We start from the raw sequence: 18,095 nt of genomic DNA, 5'->3' as shown, positions 1-18,095 counted from the left end.
TAATAATAGGCCTGTTGCTTTATCACAGCCAACTGCTTCCCCTGTGTACAAAAAGCCTCAGCTGATTGATCCTCTGCTGTCGAACCTATCCTCTCCCCACAACGCGGAAACAGGCCCTTCGGCCCACCGAGCGTGCGCTGACCAGTGATCAACCTTATACGCTAACCCACGCACACTAGGGACAATTTTACAACTTACTGAAGCCAATTAACCTACAAACCTGCACGTCTTTGGGATGTGGGACGAAACCGGAGCACCCGGAGAAAAGCCACACGGTCACAGTGAGAAAGGACAAACTTTCTACAGGCAGCACCTGTACGGTACGTGTGCATAGCGATAAAGCTACTGCCTTGGACCCGGGTTCGATCCTGACTATGGGTGCTTTTCTGTACGGAGTTTGTATGTTCTCCCCGTGACAGCGTGGGTCTTCTCCGAGATCTTCGGTTTCCTCCCACTTTCCAAAGACGTACCGGTTTGTAGGTTAATTGGCTGGGTATAAATGAAAAAAAAAAAGATCCTAGTGTGTGTAGGGCAGTGTGAATGTGCGGGGATCAATGGGCGGTGCGTCCCCGTTGGTCCGAAGGGCCTGTTTCCACGTTGTATCTCTAAACTAAATTAAACTAAACTAAACTAAACTAAACTAAAGCACCTGTAGTCTGGATGGAACCCAGGTCCCTGGCACTGTAAGGCAACAATCACACCGTTGTACCACTGTGTCATTTCTTTTGAACCAAGAATACTGAATGAGATAGTGGAGAAGCATGCATTTCATCTGAGGCCATTGACAGGTCTCCAGGACTGACTGACTGACCTTCCCCTGTCTCCATGTCCTTACACTCCAATGAATGACACGTCACTGCAGCTCGGACTGTTTTACATAATGTGTTCAGATGCAACTTTAATAATGATTGATCATTCGCCAGTGCTTGCTGTTGAATATCAGTGTGCACAATTAGAAAGCATAATTCTGTTAGGGAGCGACAGAGTGGCGCAGCAATAGAGTTGCTGCCTTATTGTGTCCTGGTTCGATCCTGACTACGGGTCTGTACAGAGTTTGTACGTTCTCCCTGTGACCACGTGGGTTTTCTCCAGGTGCTCTGCTTTCCTTCCACACTCCAAAGACGTGCAGGTTTTGTAATTTAAACGTGTAGGAAGGAACTATGGATGTTGGTTTACACTGAAGATTGGCACAAAAAGCTGGGGTAACTCAGCGGGTCAGACAGCATCTCTGCAGAAAAGGAACAGCGATGTTTTGGGTCGAGACCCTTCTTCAGACTCGGAGTCTAGGTAGGTGAGGAAGCTTTTGTCCAGGGCATGGATCTGGTGTAGAATGAAGTGCAGTTGGGGTCCGTTGCAGGTGTGGGTGAGTGAGGCCCGGGGCTGCAGGAGATTCAGAGTGAGGGCCCACTGGTGCCGGCACATCGCAGCCAGTGTGCAACGCAGGGCAGGGAAGGAGTTCTGCTGTAGGTCTGTAGGTTAAATGGTTTTGGTAAAATTGTAAATTGTCCCTCGTGTGTAGGATAGTGCTGGTGTACGGGATGATCACTGGTTGGCGCGGACTCGATGGGCCAAAGGGCCTGTTTCCACACAATATCTCTAAAGTCTTAAGAAAAGTTCCAAGGAATTGTCCCGTGCCGCTGATGGTGCCCATCTTAAATTTAGCCATCGGGCAGACCCTCACACAGTTTTTTCAAATTGTGAGGGGTTTCGATAGCAGAAGGATAGAAAAGGCTTGTCAGAAAGCTGCCTCGATTAGGGGGTATTAGCTACAAGGAGAGATTGGACAAACTTGGATTGTTTTCAGGAGAGAAGGCAGGTGTACAGGTTACTGAGCTGGATGATCAGCCATGATCATATTGAATGGCGGTGCAGGCTCGAAGGGCCGAATGGCCTACTCCTGCACCTATTTTCTATGTTTCTATGTTTCTATGCTTTCTCTGGAACACGGAGGTTGAGGGAAGACCTTTAGAGATCCAGCAGGGAAACAGGCCCTTCGGCCCACCAAGACCATGCTGACCAGCGATCAACCCGTAGACTCGCACTATCCTGCACACTAGGGACGATTTACAATTTTACAAAAGCCATTTAACCTACAAACGTGCATATCTTTGGAGTGTGGGAGGAAACTGGAGCACCCTGAGAAAACCCATGCGGTCCCAGAGAGAACGTACAAACTCCGTACAGACAGCACCTGTGGTCAGGGTTGATAGAGGCTAGACACAAAGTCGATACATTCAGAGGCTTTTAGACAGGCACATGGATATGCAGGGAATGGAGGGATATGGATCATGAATAGGGAGAAAGGATTAGTTTAACCTGGCATTATATTCGGCACAGACATTGTGGGCCAAAGGGCCGGATCCTGTGCTGTACTGTTCTAGGTTCCATGTTCGTCACTCAGATGTGACTGTAAGGATTTGACATTTGTACAATTTTCCAGTAGAGTTTACGCAGATATTATCTGGCCTCTTATGTGAAAATCTAATATCTAGGTGCATACAATGATCTAAATGTCGTGCTAAAAATAATATTGCATATAAATTTCCTTTCAATGAAAAGATGACAGGGGCATGATCTCCCTCGGCTTTGTAAATGCTAATTATTTTAGAGTTTATGCTCTTTGCAAATACAAAAGCAAACTCAAAGTTGCGGTCCCCTCTTGACCCGCTGAGTTTCTCCAACACTTTGTTTTTTTGCACCTACAGTTTCTTGCATCTCCGTGAATTTGTTTGCTTGTAGGGAGAATATTAATCGCACTGGTGGGTTAGAATCTTTTATTCATTTTCAATCAGTGAGCAAGTAAAGTTCATGTTGATTCTACAATCGTATGGCTTGAGGTGCCTCACAGTTTGGGTTTAGATGGGACTAGCAATAAACAGGAAATGATGGGACAAGGAAGAGCATATTGAGAAAACATAACAATTTATATAATGCCTTTAAAGTGAGAAATGTCCCAAGGTGGTTTGTGTAAATGCTCCGAAATAAAATTTGACACTAAGTCACACGAAGATAAAAAAAACCCAGGACGTGCTGGGGTAACTCAGCAAGTGATGTAGAAACAAGGAACTGCAGAGGCTAGACATAAAATGCATGAGTAATTCAACGGGTCTGGCAACATCTCTGGAGAAAAGGAATAGGTGACGTTTTGGGTCGGAATCCTACTTTAGACTCATGAAGAAATAGGTGACGCTCTAACCCGAAACGTCACCTATTTCTTTTCCTCCGAAGATACTGCCTGACCCGTTGGTATAAACCAACATCTGCAATTCCTAGGAAGAAACTGTCCCTGAACCTGGAGGTATGCATTTTCACACTTCTGTACCTCTTTTAGTCTGTACCTCTTGCCTGATGGGATATGAGGGAGTAAACCGGGTCCTTGATTATGCTGGTGGCCTTGCCGAGGCAGCGTGAAGTGTAGATGCGAGTCTAACGCAGCCACAGCAGCAACCGGCATCGCACGGCTCGAGTCAGTCTTGTGTTGTTTGAATTATTATGGATGTTCCCTTGCCAACCTGTCAGCCTTGGTACAGCCTTTAACTGAGTAGCTGCAAGCTGAGACCAGATGGAATTGGTCTCCATGAGTGTGAAGAGGCATTTTAGCAATTCAGGCAGCATCGTCTGAATAACGGTGGCTAGCGCAACATGATTCAGAGACGTACTTGTGATGCAGCCCCATATGGAGTCGGTGCAGTCATCTTCAATATGTTAACTTCAATGACTGAACACGAATTGACTTTCACTTCTAAAATCCCGACACCAAGATGGTGAACCAAATCACGCTTATAGGAAAGAAACATTGAAACACCAACCATGCTCTTCAGGGTCAAGAAATGTCATAAACCTTTTGCTGAGTTGAACATTCAGATTCTGCATAAATCTTGATTAGTACGGGTGTCAGGGTTACTGGGAGGAGGCAGGAGAACGGGGTTGAGAGGGGAAGATAGATCAGCCATGATTGAATGGCGGAGTATACTTAGGGCAGGACGAATGGCTCCTAAACGTTATGAACTTAAAAACTCTCTTGAACATACTTTGGCCCAAAACCAGCAAAATCAATCGCTGCCTCTTTGAGAATATGGCACTCAAAGTATGGGATGCAAAATATGGCACTTTCTGAGTTAAGAGCCACCAAATTAAATATAATTGGTCCCAGAACCACAAAAATGCCACCATACCTTCTTGACTGTCTTCCAAAGGGCAGTGTTTCAAGTGCCGTATGTTATGCATCTACCCACATCATCAAATGATGTTTGAAACAATTGAACACAATGGGATCCTGCCTGGCTCAGTTTAGTTTAGATTAGTTTTGAGATATTGTGCGGAAATAGGCCCATGGGCCCACCGAGTCTGCGTCGACCAACGACCGCCCACACACTAGTTCTCCCCTTACACACCAGGGTAAATACATGGAAGCCAGTTAACCAACAAAACTGTGCATCTTTGGAATGTGGGAGGAAACCGGAGCACCCAGAGGAAGCACATGCGGTCACAGTGAGAACCGACAAACTCCGTACAGACAGCGCCCATAGTCAGAATCGAACCCGGGTCTCTGACGCTATAAGGCAGCAACTCTACCGCTGCGCCACCGTGCATGCCTTCAAAAGTCTTAGATTTAACCCTGATGGGTTGTCCCATCATCCTGAAAGATGGGCCCTTACATCCCTGCTTTGTTAACGGCGATTGACTAATGCAGATTTAGGTTGTGTGATGTGAGTCATAATACCTTCCAAGGTCAGGAAGCTGTTACTAGCCAACCTGTAGGAATTCCCCTTGGCACTTCTTGCATGGAGGCCTGGGGATTCCTCCAGTGACCAAGGCGGGCAGAACTTGATGGGGTGTGATTCCAATCTTACGGCCTACTGCAAAGATGATATTGAACACTTTCCCTGGACCTGCAGCGCTACAGTGCTGTTACACAATCTTCTGCACTCTGGTATTAGTTCATATTAGCTCGTTTATTGTCACATGTTGCGAGGTACAGTGAAAAGCTATCCAGTCAGTAAAGTTCCTGTGCATGATTACAATCAAGCCATCCACAGAGTACAGTTACAGGATAAAGGATACAATGTTTAGTGCAAGCTAAAGTCCAGTAAAGTCCAATAAAAGGTAGTCCAGAGGTCTCCAATGAGGTAGATAGTAGGTAGGATCTGCCTCGGTACACGTGACAATAATAAACCAATATCAATTCCAATAGCAGGCTGTTGGAGGTCAAGCCATTCCTCTCTGTATCCATCGTGTGGCTCTATGCTGTATCCAGATGAACAACATGAATCTGATAAAAAGATTTTCCCTGCACACGTGGCAATAAGCTAAACTAAACTAAACTAAATTAAACTAAACTAAACTGAACTGAACTGAAGTAAACTGAACGAAACTAAACTAAAGAAGACTCCCGACCCGAAACGTTGCCTATCCATGTTCTCCGGAGATGCTGCCTGACCCGCTGTGTCCTTTTCTGTAAACCAGCATCCGCAGTCCATTGTTTTTACAGCTTGAATCTATCTCTAACTGTACATTATAATTAAGATTATTACACTATCAATTCCCCGCCCAATTGATGTGCTGCAAGAAGATGAACTGGAACTGAATTTGGTCTAATTGTCTGGCAGTGCAGTTGTCATCCAGCGTGTTCACAAAATGCTGGAGTAACTCAGCAGGTCAGGCTGCATCTCGAGAGAGAGAGAAGGAATGGATGACGTTTTGGGTCGAGACCCTTCTTCTGTCTCTGAACTGGCTGTGGAATCTGGCAATGTTCGCTTTTCATTACCACGTGAGCCATTCCATGCATGTGGCACAGAAAAAGTTATTTAGTTTAGTTTAGTTTAGTTTAGAGATACAGCACGGAAACAGGCCGTTTGGCCCACCGGGTCCACGCCGACCAGCGATTCCCGCATATTAGCACTATCCTACACATGCTAGGGATAATTTACACTTCGACCAAGCCAATTAACCTACATACCTGTAAGTCTTTGGAGTGTGGGAGGAAACCAAAGATCTCGGAGAAAACCCACACAGGTCATGGGGAGAACGTACAAACTCCGTACCGACAGTCGGGATCGAACCCGGGTCCTTGGAGCTGCAAGCGCTGTAAGGCAGCAGCTCTACCGCTGCGCCACCGTGCTGCCCTAATACGACCTCTGACAACATGATCACACATCTTTGTAACCCAGTGACTCAAAAAATCAATTGGCTCTGTGAATGAAAACATTTGTCACTGATCTGAGACCAGCAAACAGATTTGTGCATGTGAAATGAACAGTGTGAACAAGGCCTCTGCTTTGAAAAATCTACTTGACTTTGATGTTTCCTCAGATGACTTGAAGATAAACAATTATAAATCCTGTCCGTTTTTAATTAATAACCTCTGACGTGTGTCAGCTTCTATATTAGAATGATGAAAAGCAAGTTTAATATGAAGTGAATATGGATTTGAGTGGTTTGATACGTTGAACTGTCCACTGGGCTTGGTACAAAGCATCCCTTTATGGTTTTTGCATTTCCATTCAACAAACACGGTGGCAAAAAGTATTTTCAGTGTTCAATGAAGAAATTACAGTATGGAGATATATTCAAGGCCCCACTGTCAATCTCCCTAAACACTATGGGGAAAGTTGGAGCAAACTGTGTAATTGTAGGGTTGGGGCAAGGGCCAACATGGGCTCAATAACTACAGAGTTGACGCAAGTTTGGTTATGGACAGCAGAGTTGAAATATAAATAAAAAGACACAAAGTGCTGGACAGTTTACAATCTCTCCAATGCCAATTAACCTTCAAACCTCTACGTCTTTAGAGTGTGGGAGGAAACCAAAGCATTCGGAGAAAACCCACATGGTCACAGGGAGAGTGTATAAACTCTGTACAGGCAGCACCCGTAGTCAGCATCGAACCTAGGTCTCTGGCGATCTGAGGCAGCAGCTCTACCGCTGCTCCACTGTGCCGCCTCCTCTACATTTCCTCCAGGTCTGACCTAGCATGGAGATGAGGAGCAATTTCTTTAACCAAAGGTTGGTGAATCTGTGGAATTCATTGCCACAGACGGATGTGGAGGCCAAGTCCTTGGGTATTTTTAAAGACTGACAGGTACTTGATTAGTACGGGTGTCAAGGGTTATGGGGAGGAGGCAGGAGAATGGGGTTGAGAGGGAAAGATAGATCAGCCATGATTTAATGGCAGAGTAGACTCAATGGGCCAAATGGCCTAATTCTGTTCCTATGACTTATGAATAGTCCCTTTACATTCCATTGCCTATCAGGAAGGACTTGGAGCTCTCATAATGCATGATCGAATGGCACAGACGCGATAATAATAATAATAATGCATTTTATTTATATAGCGCTTTTCATATACTCAAAGACGCTTTACAGAGATTTTGAGAACATAGGGAAATGAATAAATAGATAAATAAGTAAATAAATAAATGAACAGAGAAAGGAGACAGAAGGTGAGGTGACCTTCAGTGGTTGAAGGCAGTACTGAACAGGTGAGACTTCAGCGATGTTTTGAATGTGGTGAGTGTGGAGGAGTCTCTAACGGTTTGGGGTAGTGAGTTCCATAGGGTGGGAGCAGCGATGGAGAAAGCCCTGTCCCCCCAGGATCTGAGTTTGGTCCGGATGTGGGGGGATAGGAGATTGGCAGCGGCAGAGCGGAGGGTGCAGGTGGGAGTGTGCCTGTGGAGGAGGTCGGTCAGGTAGGATGGGGCCAGGTTATGGAGGGCTTTGTAGGTTATGAGGAGGATTTTGTACTGGATTCTCTGGGGGATGGGGAGCCAGTGGAGTTTATAAAGTACGGGGGTGATATGGTCACGGATCGAGGTGTGTGTGAGTAGACGGGCAGCGGAGTTTTGAATGTATTGAAGTTTATTGATGATTTTTGAGGGTGCGCCATAGAGGAGGCTGTTGCAGTAGTCCAGACGGGAGGTGATGAAGGCGTGGATGAGGGTTTCTGCAGCTGTGGAGGAGAGGGATGGACGGAGACGGGCAATGTTTTTGAGGTGGAAGAAGGCTGTCTTTGTGATGTGTTTGATGTGTTTGTCGAAGGAGAGGGTTTGATCAAGGATGATTCCAAGATTCCGGATGTGAGGTGAGGTGGATACTGGGAGACCATCAATGTTGAGGATGAAGTTTTGGGTGGATTTGGTGAGCGTTTTTGGACCAATGATGATGATGGGCTGAATGGTCTACTTCTTTGATGATGATGATGATGATGATGATGATGATGATGGGCTGAATGGTCTACGTTTTTGGACCAATGATGATGATGGGCTGAATGGTCTACTTCTGCTCCTGTGGCATACACTCATTGGATGAAAGCAGAAAGGGTTAAATGCCCTGGGAGAGAGGATGCGTTAAAATCACAAGCTGAAATCTCCACGGGGTATTCATCACTTTTCCAGCGTAACTTTGGCATGAATCCAGAGGAAAAAGGAATAAGCAGCCATTTCTCTCGGCAGCCGGCTTAACACCTACTGAACGACAGCAGGAGATCTGGAGAACACCTTCACACTGCAAATCCAAATTCTTTGAAAGGGCAGGTTTGCTCTACAAACACGAAGAACTCGCTAAGAATTCGGCTGCAAAAACTGGTGACCGAGAGAACGAGCTGGCACAGTTACTGCCTTACAGCGCCAGAGACCCGGGTTCGATCCTGGCTACAGGTGCCACCTGTATGGAGTTTGCACGTTCCCCCTTTGACCACGTGGGTTTTCTCAGGGTGCTCTGATTTCCTCCCACACTCCAAAGACGTACAGGTTTGTTGGTTGATTGGCTTCTGTAAATTATCCCTAGAGTACAGGATAGAACTATTGTACGGGTGATTATTGGTCGGTGTGGTCTCGGTGGGCCGAAGGGCCTATATATGCGCTATGTCTAAATCTAAGTAAGTCTAAATCTAGTGTACGGGGTTAGTTGGAGCGGGCTTGGTGAGTGGGAGTTTATTTCTAAACTAAACTAAACTAAACTAAACTAAACTAAACTAAACTAAACTAAACTAAACTAAACTAAACTAAACTAAACTAAACTAAACTAAACTAAACTAAACTAAACTAGGTTTTGAATGACCCGAAACTAGAGCGTGGAATCAGGAGGAGAACTTTGTAGCAAAAATCCCATAGAACACAGAAAGTGGCCCTTCAGCGCTTCCCGTTCGTGCTAGCCATCACGCACCCGTCTGTACAAATCTCTTTATTCTCTCGCGTCCCCATCAACTTTCCTCCCCAAAGTTCTTCTGATGTGCAGGTACACTAGGGGCAATTTACAGAAGCCAATGAATCTATCAACCTGCACTACTTTTGTCGTGTAGAAGGGAGCTGGAGCTGCTGGGGGGAACGCACGCAATCACAGGGAGGTCCCTCGAGGTCTCAGATGGTCTGGAACTGTGAGATAAATCAGTCTGAAGAAGGGTCCCGACCCAGAATGTCACCCATTCATGTTTTTCCGAGATGTCGCTTGACTCACCGAATTACACCGCTTTTTTTTGTGTAAACCAGCATCTGCAGTTCCTTGTATCTACATTTTAAGAGAATATACTCTTGCATCTCAGTTTTCCAACATCTGCAGTTCTTTTAGCTTTGAAATGCTCCCTAGCTCGTCCTGCTCAAGAGGCATAAAGTCATAGCCTGCTCAATCTTTCCATGTAGCTCAAGCCTTAGAGTCCTGGCAACATCCTCATAAATCTTCTCTGCACCCTTTCCAGCTTAACAACAGTTTTCCTATATGTTTGCAACTTTGGGTTATTCTTTCCCTTTTTTTTTACTCCTTTTACCATTCCCTTTAAGGAGAGTTTCTTCCCAGCTGTTATCAGGGAAGTGAACCATTCTATCACCAACTAGAGGGCGGTCCTGACCTACAATCTACCTCATTGGAGACCCTCGGACTCTTTTTAATTGGACTTTACTGGACTTTATCTTGCACTAAACGTATTCCCTTTATCCTGTATCTTTACACCGTGGACGGCTTGATTGTAATTATATATAGTCTTTCCGCTGTTTGGATAGCACGCAACAGAATTACAGCAGTTCAATCCTGACTCTGGGTGCTGTCTGCATGGAGCCTGTCCATTCTCCCCGTGACCGAGTGGGTTTTCTCCGGGTGCTCTGGTTTTCACCCACACTACAAAGACGTGCAGGTTTGGTGGGTTAATTGGCTTCGGTAAAGACTGTCAATGGTCCCTAGTGTGTTGAATAGTGTTAGTGTACAGGAATCACTGGTTGCAACAGACTCAGTGGGCCAAAAGGCTGTTTCTGCACTTCTTCACTAAACTAAACTAAACTAAACTAAACTAAACTAAACTAAACTAAACTAAACTAAACTAAACTAAACTAAACTAAACTAAACTAAACTAAACTAAACTAAACTAAACTAAACTAAACCAAACCAAACCAAACCAAACTAAACTAAACCAAACCAAGCCAAGCCAAACCAAACCAAACCAAACCAAACGAAACTAAACTAAACTAAACTGAACCAAGCCAAACCAAACTAAACCAAACCAAACCAAACCAAACCAAACCAAACCAATCCAAACCAAACCAAACCAAACCAAACCAAACCAAACCAAACCAAACCAAACTAAACTAAACTAAACTAAACTAAACTAAACTCAAGCCCGTAAATCCAGATAACGTCCTGGTAAATCTCTTCTGCCCCTTGTCCAACTTAATAACATCCTTCCTGAGGCTGGGAGGCCAGTAATGTGAAGCTTCCTTCACTCTGCTATGGTGTGGGGTCGCTAATAGGATGGAGCCCAGTTGAGGATGACTCTCACCGGGATTTAGTGCGTCCGGCCGCGGAGGACAACCAAGGGCTGGCTCGGTGACATCTCCCAGTTTGTGCGAGGCCTCGCTCTGGCAGGGGAGGAAGCCCAGGACATCAATGGCAGCAGGGGGATGGCTTCCAAGATGGCGCCCAAGCCAGGCGACTATTTGCAGGCTCGCCATAGAAGCAGGTCTACAATCACATATTACAAATGCCCCACACTTTTAAATCTCTACTCCAACAGCACACTAAACGTTATTCCCTTATCATGTATCTGTACACTGTGGAAGGCTCGGGTAATCATGTATTGTCTTCCCGCTGGCTGTTTAGCACGCAACAAAAAGCTTTTCACTGTACATGTGACCGGCTGAGGATGCTCCTCAAACTGCGGAGCATCCTGAACGATACAGCTCAGCCCCTCCGTGACACACTGATCAACCTGAGGAGCACCTTCAGCAACAGACTGGTTCCACCAAAACGCAGGACGCAACGCCACAGGAGATCCTTCTTCCATGTGGCTATCAAACTGTACAACTCCTCCCCCTTCTGTCATGGGGTAGACTGACCCCTCCCCCCCCCCTCCCCCTCACGCACCCCAATATTTGCACATCCCCAATCCTTTCCACTCATCACTTTAATTTCACATTTCATGCATTTTGTGTTTTTATGACTGTTGGGAGATCAATTTCCCTCCTGGGATGAATAAAGTTCTGTTCTATCGTATCGTATCGTATCGTATCGTATCGTATCGTACCGTACCGTACCGTACCGTACCGTACCGTACCGTACCGTACCGTACCGTATCGTATCGTATCGTATCGTATCGTATCATATCGTATCGTATCGTATCGTATCGTGACAATAAACCAAGCTGAACTGGAATGGATAGAGGAGCTCAAATGGAGAGCCGGGCGGGGAGGTCCAGCAGGCCTTGTTGGATCGAGCACCCGGTCACAGCAACCGTGAGGTCTTCCTGCTACTCCTGACAGAACCACCCTGGCTTATTTCAACGCTGGATTCCACTTTTAATGGAGATTTGCCCAGTTTAAAGAATTTTTGCAGTGAATCCAATTGGCTGCCAGCACTCATGCTATATTTAGAGGTAAACTAGACACAGAAGGGTGAAATCCAGTTTCTGGGCAAATCTGCCCAGAGGTTGGATACAGGGAATCCCTCGGTCCACTGTTGAAATCTTGCCGAGGGAGTTGTAAATCCACCTGAGCCAGCAGGTGGGCTGAGGTTTAATACTTTATCCGAGACATTTTCTGTGCCCTGAGTTCACTCCAGTTCACTGTGTATAATTTATTCAAGTTAAACAGTTGCCCGTCTAACTTGGTGCTGCAAAATATTATTTCAGCTGCTTCCTTGAATTAAATGCATGACCAAAGCAACAATGGCATGAACATTATATTCACATCTAAAGTCTTTACACATTAAGGAGAGTAAGTCCAGTCTATTGTTTTAGGTTAATATTTCCAATTGCTAGTGCCAAATGGCTTCCTGGAAATGACTGCAACGTGTGAGGAAGGATTTCTTTAGTCAGAGGGTGGTGAAACTGTGGAATTCATTGCTACAGACAGCAGTGGAGGCCAAGATATTGGTTATTTAAAGTGGAGATTGATAGGTTCTTGATTAGGAAAGATGTCAAAGGTTACGGGGAGAAGGCAGGAGAATGGGGTGGAGACGGAAAAATAGATCAGCCATGATCGGATGGCGGAATAGACTTGATGGGCCGAATGGCCCAATTCTGTCCCTACGTCTTATGGCCTATTTGAGTATTTCAGTTGCAAAGTTATAATTAATAAGCAAGTTAACATTTCTTTTGTTATGTACAGAGAACCTTTATCAAAAGGTTAAGACTGCATGAACATTACGATGTGTGATTAACACTAGCCGAGTTGCTGGCCTTTGTAAGTAAAGAGTCCTACGGCGTGGAAACAGGCCCTTTGGCCCACCTTGCCCACTCCGGCCAACATGTCCCATCTGCACTAGTCCCACCTGTCTGCATTTGGCCCATATCCCACTAAACCTGTCCTATCCATGTACCTGTCTAAATATTTCTTAAACATTGCGATAGTACCTGCCTCAACTACCTCCTCCGGCAGCTCATTCCATACACCCATCACCCTTTGTGTGAAAAAGTTACCACTCCGGTTCCTATTAAATCTACCCCACCCCCCCCCCCCCCCCCCCCCACCCTTCCACCCTCACCATAAACCTCCGGCTTTCGATTCCCCTACCTTAGACCCACACCTAATTAGGAAGCAGCTTTCGGTTCAGGAGGGAATTATGCAGTGTTTCCCTTAAAGGAAAGGGAAAAGAATGAGGTGTTAAAATTTGGAGTTCATTTCACATCTTTTCAGACAGGTGCAGTTACAAATTTAGCAATGGAAAAAGCTTTGTCCCAACTTCAGATACAATTGAGTCAAGAGTAGAAACAAGGAGCCCCAGACGCTGGTCTACTCTAAAGGACGCAAAGTGTTGGAGTAACTCAGCGGGTCAGGCGGCATCTCTAAGATCAGTGACGGCTCTAATTTGTTCTGTACCATTTTCATACCTCTATTTCCCTCTCTTCTGTCTCTTAGTCTGAAGAAGGGTCATATGTACTGGCAACGGAACAATGGGTGGGGCCGGCACGGTGGCGCAGCGGTAGAGTTGCTGCCTCACATGACTGAGAGGCCAGGATTCGATCCTGACTACGGGTGCTGTCTGTATGGAATTTGTACATTCTCCCTGTGGCCGCGTGGGTTTCATAAATCCATAAGTCATAGGAGCAGAAGTAGGCCATTCGGCCCATCGCGTTTCCACCGTGTGCTCTGGCTTCCGCCCGCATCCCAGAGACCTGCAGATTTGTAGGTTAATTGGCTTCTGTAAATTGCCCTCCTCGCATGTGGGCTGTGTACGGGATGATCATTGGTCAGCACAGACTCAGTGTGCCAAAGGGCCTGTTTCCGCACTGCCTCTCTACTCTGAGCCAAACTGAAGTAGAAAATAAGCTGATGCTAAATCCCTACATGTGTTTTGTAAATATCAAGGCAGGCATGTGAATGGAACGGAAGGACAGTGTCCTTGCATGGTACATGTTCAGACAGGAAAGCAATGCAGTCAGAATGTATTCCTGCTTGAACTATAAAATAAATTCTCACCTCATTTTTTTTAAACACAAGGGTGTAAAATGACTCAGATTGAATCGGCCAACTCATTATAATCTTCTGACAGGAAACAGACTGGAGGAATGCAGTGGATCAGGCAGCATTTGTGGAAGCAAAGATATAGAGTCAGAGAGTCAGAAAGTCACACAGCACGGAAACAGGCCCTTCGGCCCAACAATCCTATGCCGACCAAGATGTCCCATGTACGCTAATCCCACCTGCCCATGTTTGGCCCATATCCCTCTCATGGATTTCCTATCCATGCACTTGTCCAAATGTTGTTATAGTACCTGCCTCAACTACCTGTCCAAATGTCTTCAAATGTTTACCTTCATTATCACCTCTTCCACAGCCCACAATGGACCATTGTGGGCTCCACCCTTCCTGGGTCATCGGTGATGGCTCTGATTTGTTCTGTACCTTTCCGTACCTCTCGTTTCCCTGACGCTGTCTGAAGAAAGATCTCGACCCGAAAACGTCACCTATTCCTCCTCTCCAGAGATGCTGCCTGACCCGCTGAATTATTCCAGCATTTTGTGTCTATCTTTGGTGTAAACCAGCATCTGCAGTTCCTTCCTACACAAACTAATTGTTATCATGTTTGGTCTTTTTTTTTAACTGGATAGCACGCAACAAAAAGATATTCGCCCCACCTCGGTACAGGTGACAATAATAAAAAACTAAACTTAATGGTGCAATCTGTAATATTTTAAACATGTGAGGTCATGAAGGACATACCTGTCATCTGCCCCCATTGTGAAGCTGTCTACCTTCATTATCTCCTGGCCATTGTATCTCAGGCACTGTGAGGTAAAATGGAAAATACTATTGTTTAACCTGTTGGCACATCAGGTATAAATATTTTGTTCACTGATCAGATATTATCTTCCACTATGTGGAAACCAGCCAGCAGCCTCGCGTGCTATTGGGAAATGGAGGCAAATTGAAAGCTTCTTCCCACAGCTTTTGTTCAGAAAGTATATCAGAAACACCCACTGTTAATTCTGAAACTTAATTATCTTCACACATGACCACTGTGGGGAAAAAAGAGGTGGATTTTCTATAAAGAGGATCTCAGTACCGATTCTAAATAATGAATAGACTTTCGACTTCAGACTTCAGACTTTAGAGATATGGCATGTAAACAGGCCCTTCAGCCCACTGGATGCACACCAATCAGCGATCACCCTGTACACTAACACTAACCTACACACACTGGGGACAATTTTACAGCTTACCGATGCCAATTAGCATATAAACCTGTATGTCTTTGGAGTGTGGGAGCACCTAAAGAAAACCCACGCGGTCACAGGGAGAACGTACGAACTCCGTACAGACATCACCCATAGTCAGGATCGAACACGGGCCTCTGACGCTGTGAGGCAGTGACTCGACTGGTGCGCCACTGTGCTGTTGACAGTAGCTCTGACAAAATTTCAAGATGATATTCAATGTCACGTTATATTTTGCTTTTCACCTAGTGACCAACTTGATAAGGCAGTAAAATCTGTGATAGAGAATCAAAAAGCTCAGCAACAGGCCCTTTGGCCCATCTATGCTGACCATCAAGTACAGGCTGCCTCTGGGCTACGAACGCCCACGTTATGGACACTCACACATATGAACAAGCTCCTATAAAATGATTGCATTAAAAAGTCTGACCAACATACATACATACCTTTGTCCGATGAAGAGCAGAACTAGTTTCCTTTGTCTCCCTTCACTTAAAGTTGTTATTTTCTTATCAGTCTTACGTGCTTTAGATTCCATTCATTACATTGCTGTGGAGGTATGCTTAACATGGCCAGTCATTTTGTATATTTTCTGACCTATGGACGAAATTGACTAATCAGCATCTGTAAAAATGGAACCTGTTTGAGTTATGTATCCATAAATACTAATCCCATTTACTTTCACTTTCTACGTAGCATTCTATGCCTTTGTGATTAAGAGCTTGCAAGATAATTTTTAAGTGTAGATCCTAGCAACTGTAGATGCAAGTGTGGCATAGAGGTAGAGTTACTGCCTTACAGCGCCAGAGACCCAGGTTCGATCATGACTGCGGGTGCTGTCTGTACGGAGTTTGTACATCCTCTCTGTGACCACGTGGGTTTCCTCCCACGTTCCAACGACGTACAGGTTTGTAGGTTAATTGGCTTTGATAAAATTGTAAATTGGCCCGAGTGTGCAGGATGGTGCTGGTGTACGGGGTGATCGCAAAGGGACTGTTTCCGTGCTATATCTTTAAAGTCTAAAGTCAATGCAGGAGTGAATTTCTGTCCGACCTAGATAGACGCAAAGCGCTGGAGTAACTCAATGGGTCAGGCAGAGTCTCTGGAGAAAAAGGATGATTGGCGTTTTGGGTCGGGACTCTTCTTCAGACTGAAAGTAGGGGGTGGGGAGGGGGGGTGAAGAGCTGGGGGCGAGAAAAGGCCAGGACCTTGTCTGACCGAGCCCGTCTCAAAACAAAATGGAAAATTACCCCAGAAATACCAAAGGTGAGATAACAATCTATCCACACTGTTCCCAAACCCACATTCCATCACCACCTCCATGGTGAAAATGCATCTTGTGCCTGACTATCTCTAGATTTGCTTGAGTTTGATGCGAAAATGATAAATTCTTTAATTCACCCTGCATGGAAAAGTACACCATGTCTGTATTGAGAATAAACTACATGACAAATCTTTTCATTGCGATCACTTGTCAGTGAAAATATCTTCATGATGTTATTTAATGATTAGATTTTAAGCATTTAAATCACACCTGAATCATAAATGGAACATTCTACCTGTGGAGTAAGGGGTAGCAGAGTCAATAATGACCTTCAGAAAGGGGCCTTTTTTTTAGAGATACAACATGGAAACAGGCCAGGAGCCTGAAGAAGGGTCTCGACCCAAAACATCACCCATTCAATAGACAATAGACAATAGGTGCAGGAGTAGGCCATTCGGCTCCTCGAGCCAGCACCACCATTCAATGTTCTCAATCAGTACCCCATTCCTGCCTTCTCCCCATACCCCCTGACTCCGCTATCCTTGAGCTCTATCTAGCTCTCTCTTGAATGCATTCAGAGAACTGGCCTCCACTGCCTTCTGAGGCAGAGAATTCCACAGATTTACAACTCTCTGACTGAAAAAGTTTTTCCTCATCTCCGTTCTAAATGGCCTACCCTTTATTCTTAAACTGTGGCCCCTGGTTCTGGACTCCCCCAACATTGGGAACATGTTTCCTGCCTCTAACGTGTCCAACCCCTTAATAATCTTATATGTTTCGATAAGATCATCCTTCTAAATTCCAGTGTATACATGCCTAGTCGCTCCAGTCTTTCAACATATGACAGTCCCGCCATTCCGGGAATTAACCTAGTAAACCTACGCTGCACGCCCTCATTCCTTCAATCCAGAGATGTTGCCTGTCCCGTTGAGTTAGTCCAGCATTTTGTGTCTACTTTTGGTGTAAACCAGCATCTGCAGTTCCTTCCGACACATGGAACCAGGCCCTTCGGCCCGCCGAATCCACGCCGACCCGCTCTCATCAGTTCTGTGTTATCTCACTTTCTCATCCATTCCCTACACACCAGGGGGTAATTCACAGAGGCCTATTGACCTTCATACTGCACACCTTTGGAATGTTGCAGGGAATCAGACCACCAGGAGGAAACTCACATGGTCACGGGTAGAACGTGCAAACTCCACACAGACAGAAGCCGTAGTCAGGATTGAACCCAGGTCTTGGGCGCTGTGAGGCAATGGCTCTACCAGCTGCACCACCGTGCCGCCCTACAGTTGCTGCAATGTACCCTGAAAGTTAAAGTGCGGAACACAAGGAACTGCAAATGCTGGAATCTTGAGCACAACACAAAGTGATGGAGCAACGGAGTGGGTCGTGCAGCATTTATGGAGTGGATGGGTAGGCAATGTTTAGGGTCCGGTCCCTTCTTTAGACTGATTGCAATTGGGAGGGGGGTTGTAGAAAGCTGGAGATGAGAGCTGGAGTGGGACTCCGCCTGGCATGTGATAGGTGGATAAACACAAAGTGCTGGAGTAACTCAGCGGGTCAGTCAGCATCTCCGGAGAAATGGATAGGTGACACTTCTTCCGACTGAATCCCAGCTACTGTTCCCCTCATTGAAGATCCTCGGACAATCTTTAATCAGACTTTACTGGATCTTATCTTGCATTAAACGTT

At 45.5% G+C, this 18,095-nt stretch overlaps 1 long non-coding RNA gene across 1 annotated transcript in view; it reads right to left on the bottom strand.

The window, feature by feature from the left end:
* Positions 1-15,703, bottom strand: part of LOC144603415 (uncharacterized) — a 56,760-nt gene extending 41,057 nt beyond the window's left edge. Inside the window, exons 1-2 of the long non-coding RNA XR_013548618.1 lie at positions 15,583-15,703; positions 14,643-14,707 (exon numbers count right to left, since the gene is read on the bottom strand). This is a non-coding gene — a long non-coding RNA (uncharacterized LOC144603415). The remainder of the gene's footprint in view (positions 1-14,642; positions 14,708-15,582) is intronic.
* Positions 15,704-18,095: the final 2,392 nt, after the last annotated feature.

The sequence above is a fragment of the Rhinoraja longicauda genome, chromosome 20, assembly GCF_053455715.1.
Source record: "Rhinoraja longicauda isolate Sanriku21f chromosome 20, sRhiLon1.1, whole genome shotgun sequence".
NCBI classification, from domain to species: domain Eukaryota; kingdom Metazoa; phylum Chordata; class Chondrichthyes; order Rajiformes; family Arhynchobatidae; genus Rhinoraja; species Rhinoraja longicauda.
This window is presented reverse-complemented; position numbering and strand designations above follow the sequence as displayed.